Genomic DNA, 11,199 nt, shown 5'->3' with positions numbered 1-11,199 from the left:
AGAGAGACAGAGACGGAAAGGCGAGACAGCAGCACGCAGAGGTTGAGAGAGAACTGAGTGTTGGGCGAAAGTCCAGAAATATCAGATTTAAATTTTGAAATCTGATCTTTGCAATGCAATCTTACATATCAATTTATTATTATATTAATATTATATATATACATATATATATGTATATATATATATATATATATATATATATAAATATAATACTTTAACTTATAACCTTTAAATATATATATATATATATATATATGTGTGTACATATATAATTTAATATACATATCTTTATTTTAATTTATTAAATTTTCACACTATTCATTTTATTTGTTTATTTAATAAATTATTTCAATAATAATTAATTAATTAATAATCAGTCTTATTTTTTTTTCATTGTTTTTTTTTCATACTATTTCTTTTTACTTGTTTATTTAATACATTAATTTAAAATTTTTAACTAATTAATTGATTAATAATTTTAATTTATTAAATTTTTTTTTCGGGTTATTACATCAAGTGCATCTCATGCTCCCCATAGCTCCTCGAATAGACCAGTACATCATCAATAAAAACAACAACAAACTGATCTAAATATGGATGAAAAATCATATTCATCAAATCCATAAATATAGTAGGAGCATTCGTCAGACCAAATGACATAACAAGAAACTCAGAATGCTCGTACCTGGTCTTGAAGGTCGTCTTTGAGACGTCTTCTACTTTCGCTTTTACCTGATGATAGTCTAATCTGAGGTCAATCTTTGAATACACTCGTGTACCCTAGAGCTGGTCAAACAAATCATCTATTCGGGGTAGAGGATATTTGTTTTTGATCGTCACTTTATTAATCTCTCTATAATCTATGCACATCCTCATAGACCCGTCTTTTTTCATCACAAATAGAAATGGACCTCCCAATGGAGATACACTAGGTCGTATAAAGCCCTTATCAAGCAAATCTTGCGACTGATTTTTCAATTCTGCCAACTCCACTGGCGCTATTCGATAAGGTACTTTAGATATCAGTGTTGTACCTGAAAGTAGATCAATAGGAAAATCAACCTCACGATCAGGTGGCAAGTCTGGTAACTCCTCTAGAAAAACATCTGTAAACTCTTTTACTACAAGTGTGCTAGCAAGTTTTAATTCATTCTCTAACTTCGCCTTCACAATTGCCACAAACCCCTGACAACCACTCAGCAGCAGTCTTCTAGCCTAGATAGATGAAACTAGCTGAGGCGGGGATTGCACTTGCGACCCTACGAACTTAAAGTCTGCTTGTCTTGGAGGTTTGAATATCACTTCTCGTGAATGGCACTCGATGCTAGCAAAATTAGCTGCTAGCCAATCCATGCCGAAGATCACATCGAACCCGTGCATATCCAACACTATTAAATCGATAGACAAGATTTTTCCCTAAATATCAACTAAACAACCCCGGAGCACTCTACTACATCTCACTGCTGATCCAATCGGTGTCGATACCAACAGTTCAGTATCTAACAACTGTGTTTCTGCCCTACATAGTCTAGTGCACTCCGAAGATACAAACGAGTGTATAGCTCCCGAATCAAATAATGTAATAACTTTAAAAGAAAGCATACTAACCATACCTGTCACCACGTCTTCGGCTATCTCAGCGTCACCCGGCGTCAAATTGAACACTCTAGCCCCCTCGTGGCGCCTGATAACCTCCCTTGTATGGTCTAAGAGCAGGAGCTACATTTGGTGGTGTAGGGCAATCTCACACCATATGACCCTACCTACCACAGTGGTAGCAAATAACTCCACCTGCGCGACACTCTCCCCAGTGTCTCCTCCCACAAGTCTGGTAGACTGGAGAACCCTGCACTGCCTGTATCTCATGACCTCCAGTCTCCTGCCTCCGTCCTCTGCCATGGTTTCCTCTCCTCTTAACTGATTCTGTCTAGGACCTTGCTAATAGCCTGAAGATGCAGATCTCTTCTTCTGTTCCTGCTTCTCTGCATCCAGACGCTCACCAACCTCTACCAAAGCTGCCCTCTCGACTAACTCATCAAAATCTTGGATCCGCAGCACTACCACATGCTTGAATATACTTTGCCTCAAACCTCTCTCAAATTGTCTCGTCTTTATCACCTCATCAGGTACAATATACGGAGCAAAGCGAGAGAGCTCGATAAAACGCGCCGCATACTGCTAGACTGATAACTGTCCCTGTTTCAGACTCAAGAACTCCTTCACTTTAGCCTCCTTAACAGTAACTGGGAAATATCTATCAAAGAACAACTCTTTAAATCAATCCCAAGTTATGACCATCGGCGTCGTCCTCTACTGATCCAGCAGTCTCACACCCGTCCACCACCTGTTGGCCTCCCCTAATAGTTTATAGGTGGCAAAGAGGACCCTATGTTCTTTCGTACACTGTAACACGGCCAAGACATTCTTGATCTCCTGCATCCAATTCTCAGCGGCTGTAGGATCGGCCCCTCCTGAAAATGCCGGAGGGTTCATCTTTGTAAACTTCTCGATAGTGCATCCATGGCCAACCGACGGACCACCCTCCTCCCTAGAGCTCCTAGTGATCTCAACCATAACATGCTGAGCCACGCTACACAATACCGCATCAAAGTCAGTCCTGGCTGCGCTCGAGGGCCTTGCTCCATCACTGCCACTCGCATGGCCACTACCTCCTCCTAGATCCATCCTAAAAGACAATAATCTCAACTTAGAAATTCTATCCTTAAAATTTTACCCACCTAACCTAACCTATAATGACCCCAATAATAATAATGTAATTTAAATAGAGAGGAGGGGAAATGGAAACGGTAAAAGAAGGAGGCAGTCGACGACATTGCACTTTGGGAGTATTAATCGAGGGAAATCATCAGGTCCTCGTTGACGAACACAGGGGATTTGTCGACGAGGATATAAGACGACCTCGTCGATGAAGCCAAGTTTCGTCGACAAGAAGATACCAAGAGAGAATTTTTGGAAGTCTGAAATTCATCGACGAAGGTGCAAGTTCGTCGATGAACTTTCTTCAGGACTCGTTGACGAGGTGATGTGTCTCGTCAACGAATCCAACCTTATAAATAGTAAAACTCATGTTTTTAACACATATTTTTAGAAAAAAAAAATCACTCTCTCTCTCTCCCTACGATTTCTCTCTCTTCTATCTTATATTTTGGCTCAGTCGTTCGTCGGATCAACGATCTGAGGCCACCACGATGCTCCTAGGGAAGTTCTCTCCAAATCTGCCGGAGCAGATCGTTGGTCGAACCAAGTTGAAATTCATCCCAGAGTTGAGGTAAGGCTTTTTATGCCAAATTTGGTCCTACTGCAGTTATAAGAAATGATATTCACGTGAAAATATCAAAGTTTAGTTCTGCGAGTTATTGTTTTCAGGGAGTTGAACGGGGAACCTTGCGAGTGTAGGACTAGAAATATTTGGGGGTTTCTTTCAGTGTCAGGTAAGGGAATAAACTAAAGCAATTATTTTCCATGCAAATTATTATTATTTATCAGTAAATTAATTTTCAATAAAACATGTATTATATTAGTATATTATGAAGGAAATGCATATTTGGGAAAATACTGCTATTATGTTGAAATGTATGTATATGTACGAGATGCCAGAAATTATGATTTTAAAATATGAAGTATGGTTTTTATACAGCAAATGTGTGGCATGAATATTACTTTACGTGAAATGTATTACAATATGACTTTGTTACGAATGAAGCATGTTTTCAGGAATATAAAATGTTACAGTACAAAATGATGTTGAAAATACATGATAATTGATTTATTTTCAGAATGATATTTATGAAATGATTTCGGCGCGAGGCTGTATATTTATGAAATGATTTTGGTGCGAGGCCGTATATATATGAAATGATTTCGGCACGAGGCCGAATTTATAAAATGTTTGGTGCGAGGCCGTATTTATGAAATGATGAAAAATGTTATAATGTCATGTATTATATGTTATCAAAATTCGGATGTTAGTTTAGTTTAGTTCAGGAGCACGGTACTGTAGCTTATAGATCAGATATCTATGATCAGATTAAGGCTAACCACCCCACAAGGGGGTGGGAGATGGATAGTCGATGTGGCTTTCAGTGTAGAGTGTGGACGCCCACTTGGTAGTCCGGACCAGGGTGTGGCGGGTCCATCATACTTATAGACATTTTTGACTCGGCAGTGATCGGCTAGCCATTGTCGGGTCCTGCTTTCAGGCTGCACAACCCGTCATGGGGGGTAATACATGACGTCAGTTAGTTATTCATCCTGAGTATGTTTTCAGTACTATTAGCTATACCAGACAGTTATTATTAGTATGATTTATTATAAATATGAAAGTATACGTTTTTGCAGTTATTGAATAATGAATATTTTCTGGTATGATGATTGTACTATATATATATTATCATTAAGTATTCATGTTGCCACACAGCTGTATTTAGTTTATTTTCCCTTATTGAGAAGTGTCTCACCCTCAAATTTAATTAATTTTTCAAGAGACCCCGAGAGACCGGCGTGTGGTGGCCGCCGTTGAGTTTATTGAGTTACCCCACTAGGAGGGTAAAGTTTTGCACTAGGATTAGGATTATTTTTTTGTGAGATCCTAGTTATATTTGGAATGTTATGGGAGATTGAAAATTTATGAATGATATTTTGGTGTAAGTAGACTCTGGTATTATGTTTTATGGTTGGATGGTTATAATTTTATACTTACTGCTGCTTAGGCTTCCGCTGTGATTGATAGGTGTCCCTATTACCCCACGGGTTCGGATTGACCATTTTATTTGTTATGTTTCATTTTATATTAAGATTTTTGAGGTCGTTACATAACCTCTTATTCTAACATTCTCAGCTTACTTTTAATTCCCAGTCTTACATTCTAGGAACACAACCCGACAATAGTTTACTATAGTTTTCCTGAAATCGTCACCCCAGGAAAAACATAGAAACCACCACGGAAGTCCTCCCTCTAGACTGTAGAACAAAATCTTAAATCATTTCCTATACTCTGGTATCGTTTCCGCTGCATTCTAAAATCTACAGAACCTAGCAACCTAGGCTCTGATACCAAACTGTAACGACCTACTTAATTTTCATTTTTTTTCCATAGTATAATAAAAACCACAATAACGAATTCAGAAAATCATAATCCACCTGAACCCGTGGGTACCAGAGATATATCAGAAACACCAGGCGGAAGCCTAAGCAGTAGGAAACATAAAATCATAAATAACTCATAATTTCATATACAATACCATCCATCACAATATCAGAGTTACTATATCCACTATATTTACATATATAAACCACCAAAAAGAGTTATAGGGTCATTTCCCACAAAAATTCATCTGATCCTATCACAAAATACATACCCTTCAGAGAGGGCAGATTAGCCGTAACTATCTCAGTGGAGCTTTATCCGCTCTTCTAACCAGGGCTCCTGAAATGTTTATGAAATTCGGGGTGAGACACCTCTTAGTAAAGGAAATAAACTAATATTAGTGTATGGCAACATGAGCATTTCTATGTTATACATATAATCATATACATAAACATAACCAGTAAAACTGTATGTATCATTTCTGAGAAAAACATGTATAATCATAACATGGCAGAACATAATGGGTTTTCATAGCATAATTCATCTCATATAATAATAATACGAAAACAACCTGACCGGTGCAAACTGCAAGTGCACAGTATCGTAGTTTTATAATATAATGATGTGTAGAGTATCGTCCTCAAGGATTGATGTCTTAATTTTACCAAGTACCGGAATTTTATTAACCTTGATTTTATTTAGAAAAATTAATAATTTTAGACTGCAAAATTTAAACAAAGCTACTTTAAATAAACTATTCAGGAGAATTTAAAACTGGATACCGCGTGTCAAATTGATGATGGTGAAAATTTCTAGGAAACCGATTTCACCTAATTTCTCATTATGCTTTACTCATTTAACTAATTCAACTTCGTTTTCTCTGTTTGTTAGCAAATCACCAATTTTTCCAAAAGTCTCTTTCGATAGTCAATCAGAACCTATTCTTGTTTATTATTTAACATAAGAGTATGCAAATTAATAACGAAAGAACGTAGTAAGACCCTCGATTTTTAATGCTACGTAGGTTCATACAAGTCTTTCGATCTCTATATTTACCTACGCTGAATTATCCAAGATCTATCCTATAATCCCCCCTTTCGGTAACAAATCACAAGACTAAAATCATTTAATTAATGGCCAGTTAATTAAAAGCATTAGGCACAGAATAACTCAAACAAACATTAATGAAAACTACTTCAAATTAGCATCAAAGAGCAAGCATAGTTCGAAACTGGCTACATCGTTTTCCTAGAATTCAAAAATTTAGTTCATTCCGAAAATTAAATCCAACATAACAAATTTCACCATATTTTCTTTTTTTTTCAAAGGTACATGAACTGCCCTCCTCTTTCAAGTCCACTTTCGACCCTCTTACAGCTCGTAACTCTCAAAGCTTAAAACACAAAAGATGTAGAGCTCTTTTTCATATTTTCTTGGAATTTTGAATCGTCTCGATCGGAGCTTGAATGAGAAAGTTACGCCAAGATTACGAAGAATTTTTGAAATAATCCATAAAACGGCGTATGCTAACTTCACGTCTGATTTCGATCTTGATGCATCCATTATTTCGCAAAATGCAAAACATAAAAATTGTAGAACATTTTCTTATCTTTCTATGGCATCCTGAATCATCTGAATTGGAGGTTGGATGAGAGAGTTACACATAGATTAAAAAGTGTCGTTGGTTTTTGGCTTCCGATAGTTGCCCTACAAGAAAAAATACCAAAATTTCATAAATTACTTGATAAAACTCAAATATTATAAATAGAACATAATGTTAAAATATTGAGAGTAATTAGACATTTAAATACAAAATAAGATTCCCAATGAATGAATTAAAGCACCTAATTACGCAATTTAAGCGCGTAATCACACCCCCCAACTAAAGTTTTGCTAGTCCCTAACAAATAACGTGAATGCAATTCAGGGTGATGTCATACCAATTTCAATGAATGAATACTCAGGCAATACAACCATACCCTTTCACATACAGGAATATCACCAAATTACACACAAACTCATTCATACCCAAATTCACGCAACTCCGAAGTAAGTCATTCATGCAAATCTCATCATTATATAGCCATTAAGAACAGTAAACTCACGTAAAATTAACCAGCGAGCACAGTTCAGAGTTAATGTAGTCATATAAATTCAAGTATAAATAGGCGAAATCTTGAAGCACATGTAATGTGTGTGACTTGTTACACCCAGGATATCCGTGGACACCTAAAGAACTGTCGCTTTCACTCGGCCTAACTGGTATACTCTCAAAAACACTCAAAAAGGATGGGTTCACTCATCGTATGTGAGGAGGAGTGTCATGATCAAACATCCCACATACTGCAAGGAACAAACGCTAAATGTATGGAGTGGACTAGTCTGAAAAGGATCAAGCCTATTTATGAGGTGTCGGGTCCTTCACCCTAGCATCTTCTCACCTACTCGCCATGTCCAACCGAGACCACCCTAGATCAACTTATTCACAAACTAGGCATGAATACATCTGAGGCATTAGGCCGGTGAAAAGTCTTCATATGTGGATAACATGCGTCTTGTCCCTGACTTTTGTTGTAGTTGTGTGGAGCAGGTATTAATCTTTCACCTCTTCTAGGGTATTTCTATTTCTCTTTTTCTTTCTTCTGCTCATTCTTCAATTTCTTTCTTTTCATGGTCAAGTAGGACAATCATAACACTTCTTTTATTATTTTCATACCACCCATGTGCATTAAGCTCAAACAAGAGTCCATGAAATAAGTCTATTTCTAGGGGTGGTTCGGCCTTCACATCTTGAGTAGGCTACAAGACCTAAGTTTTTATCTCCCCACTAGATGTCACCTCTAGGCTAGCAATTCAAAAACCAAGACTAGTGTGCAAAGAGTATCCATTAAAAAAATAGGGAAAGTTGAGTTTCATGAACTCTGAGTTGACGTCAAAACTCAAAAGAGCGATAAATGGCTCAACAGTACCTCACAAGGTGTCAAAGTCTCCACGGGCGCTCTCTCAGTGTTCACAAGGAACCCTAAGTGCTACAAGTCACGTGAATGTGTATTTTTTTAGCCTCAAGAGATACCATGTAGATACAAGAGTTTATATAGCCAGAATAACACAATTGCACTACCAATCAACTTTCAATGAGTTACGATTCCTAGTTTAGCCATATAAATAGAAACTACACATAAATGACCCAGTGTGTACTCTTAGGTTATATGCAGGTATATGAAGGACATAAGTAGTGTGACGCATGGCCTAATCATCCATATTCACACATTTTTTTTTTCAATTTTATTCAAAAATGAGAAAGATTTAAGAAAAGAAAGAAACTTCCCTGACTTATTGGTGAATCCGCAAAGGAATTAAGTTTTCAGCTCTGTACTCGTGCCAAATAAACCTGCATCGAAAATCTAAATTATTCAAAAGTGCATAGATAAATAAATAAATAATAAAGATAAAGGAAATAAACAAAAGAAAAACTCTTTGGGTTGCCTCCCATAAGCGCTTGTTTTAACGTCTCCAGCCAGACGTTTCAATCTTCATCAACCAGGATCACCAAGAGGAATAAATGCACAGTTCCTCTCCATTTGTTCTCCATAATAGTGCTTCAATCTCTGACCATTAACTCTGAATATATTCCCTGGGAAGAGTTTTAATTGTGAATTGAAGAGTAGAACCTATTGTCCTGGAGCAAACTCACACCTAAGAATTTGTTTTTCATGCCACTTCTTCGTCTGCTCTTTGTAGATTTTTGCATTTTCATACGCATCACCCAAGAATGCATAGAGAAGATACTCAGGGAATTGTTTCAACTCTAGAGATGTAGGTTGTTGCAACTTTCCTTTAGAGATTACAGAATCCTTCCTTGCTACCATAGGTTCTAGCCTCCCCACACGCTGTTGTGTTGTAATATGCTGCAAGGATCGTTCTAGGTGATCAACTTGTAGATCTTTTTGAAAGACTTTTTCTACACCTTGCTGAATGATATCTACCCGAAAGCAAGTGCTTAGATCTTCTGCGAATCTCATGTCTTGGTAGATGTTGAACATAACCTCTTCCTTATCCACTCTCAATGTTAACTCACCCTTTTGAACATCAATTAAAGCCCTTCTAGTGGCCAAGAATGGTCGACCAAGAATTAGTGGGACTTCTTTGTCTTCCTCCATATCAAACACCACAAAATCAGCAGGAAAAATAAATTTATCCACTTTTACCAATACATCTTCTATGATTCCACGTGGATACTTGATGGATCGGTCTGCTAGTTGCAACGAAATGGTTGTTTGTTTCATCTCTCCAAGTCCCAATTTCCTGCAAACAGAAAGTGGCATAAGATTAATACTAGCACCAAGATCACATAAAACTTTATCAAAAAATAAATTTCCAATAGTGCAAGGCAAAGTAAAACTCCCTGGATCTTTTAATTTTTGAGGCAATTTCTTTTGAAGAATAGCACTACACTCCTCAGTAAGCTTCACTGTTTCGAACTCCTCCAACCTTCTTTTCTTTGAAATGATGTCCTTCAGAAATTTGACATAGTTTGGCATTTGTTCCAAGGCATCTGTGAGAGGAATATTTATGTGAATTTTCTTAAAAATATCCAAAAACTTAGAAAATTGCTTATCTAATTTTTGTTTTTGAAAACGTTGAGGATAAGGAAGTGGAGTAGAGAGAATAGGAGGATTGTCAGGAAATGAAATTGTTGGTGACGTGTCAGTCTCTCTTGGTGTGTCATCCACCATCTCGTCTTCTTCCACTTTATTCTTGGCTTGGCCATTATTTTTAGCTGTAGGTGTGGACATGGTTTCCTTTGCTGGTGATTTCTCAATTTCTCTTCCACTCCTAAGTGTGACGACATTGCATTGTTCCTTAGGATTCACTTCTGTGTTGCTAGGAAAAGTTCCTCTCTGTTGGGTATTTATAGTCGTGGCCAGTTGCCCAATTTGCATTTCAAGGTTCTTTATAGTGGCTCCCATATTGTTGCAATGAGTCTCAATGTTGTCTAGTCGTGCATCTATCTTTTTAAACCTTGCCTTTGTCTCCTCAACAAAAGATATCATGGCATCCTCAAGTGACATCTTCTTCTCACCTTGATGACTCTCAAATCCTGCAGGAGGTTGCAGCATATTCCTTGTATTTCCATAAGACAAGTTCTCATGATTTCGAAGCCCTGAATGGTAATATTGTGGCAAAGGATCACCACGATAATTGTAGTTCCGATTATTGATGTATTGAACCTGTTCTTGACTCGCTCCAATACTCGAATCTATCCTACTTGTAGCTGCCACATATTCTGCACCTTGTGGTATCCTCTAGGTTGTCAAAGATGAAATCTGATGAGACAAAGAAGCAACTTGAGTTGAAAGTGCAGCAAACGGCTCCAATTCATGAATTCCAGCAACTTTCTTAGTCATAGTTCTTTCAGTTGGCCATTGATAGTTATTTGAGTCCATTTCTTCCAAAAGAGCAGTAGCACCCTCAGGTGTCTTTGACATCAAAGTTCCCCCAGATGCAGCATCAACTAAAGTCCGTGTTTGCCCATTTAACCCATTATAGAACATTTGAATTTGCAACCAATCCGGCAATCCATGTTGTGGGCAGCGTCGAATCAAATCTTTATACCTTTCCCATGCTTCATAGAGTGATTCAAAATCATGCTGCTTGAATTGACCAATCTCACTCTTGAGTTGAGCTGTTTTTGCAGGTGGAAAGAATTTAGCTAGAAATTTTTCTGCCATGTCCTGCCAACTAGTAATACTCCCAGGTTGTAGCAACTGTAGCCAACCTCTTGCTTTGTCCCTCAAAGAGAAAGGGAATAATCTCAGTCTAATGGTGTCTTCAGTAACACCATTGATCTTCACAGTATCACAAATCTCCAAAAACATCGCCAGATGAATATTGGGATCATCAAGTGGCGATCCACTGAATTGGGTCTGCTGCACCATGCTGATTAATGCGGGTTTGAGCTCAAAATTGTTGGCATTAATGGGCTGACGTCTGATACCCGAATAATTGTCATTCACAACTAGTCGCACATAATCCTTCAAGGCGCGTGGCTGCGCATTATCTTGTCCGTTCTCCATGGCTAATACCCTTTT

At 37.6% G+C, this 11,199-nt stretch overlaps 1 non-coding gene across 1 annotated transcript; it reads left to right on the top strand.

The window, feature by feature from the left end:
• Positions 1–10,684: 10,684 nt before the first annotated feature.
• Positions 10,685–10,791, top strand: LOC131152542 (small nucleolar RNA R71). The gene has a single exon (XR_009136036.1). It is a non-coding gene; the product is annotated as a small nucleolar RNA R71 (small nucleolar RNA).
• Positions 10,792–11,199: the final 408 nt, after the last annotated feature.

This window comes from Malania oleifera, chromosome 3, assembly GCF_029873635.1.
Source record: "Malania oleifera isolate guangnan ecotype guangnan chromosome 3, ASM2987363v1, whole genome shotgun sequence".
Lineage (NCBI taxonomy): Eukaryota > Viridiplantae > Streptophyta > Magnoliopsida > Santalales > Ximeniaceae > Malania > Malania oleifera.
The sequence above is the reverse complement of the archived record's forward strand: the minus strand, read 5'-3'. Positions and strand labels throughout refer to the sequence as shown.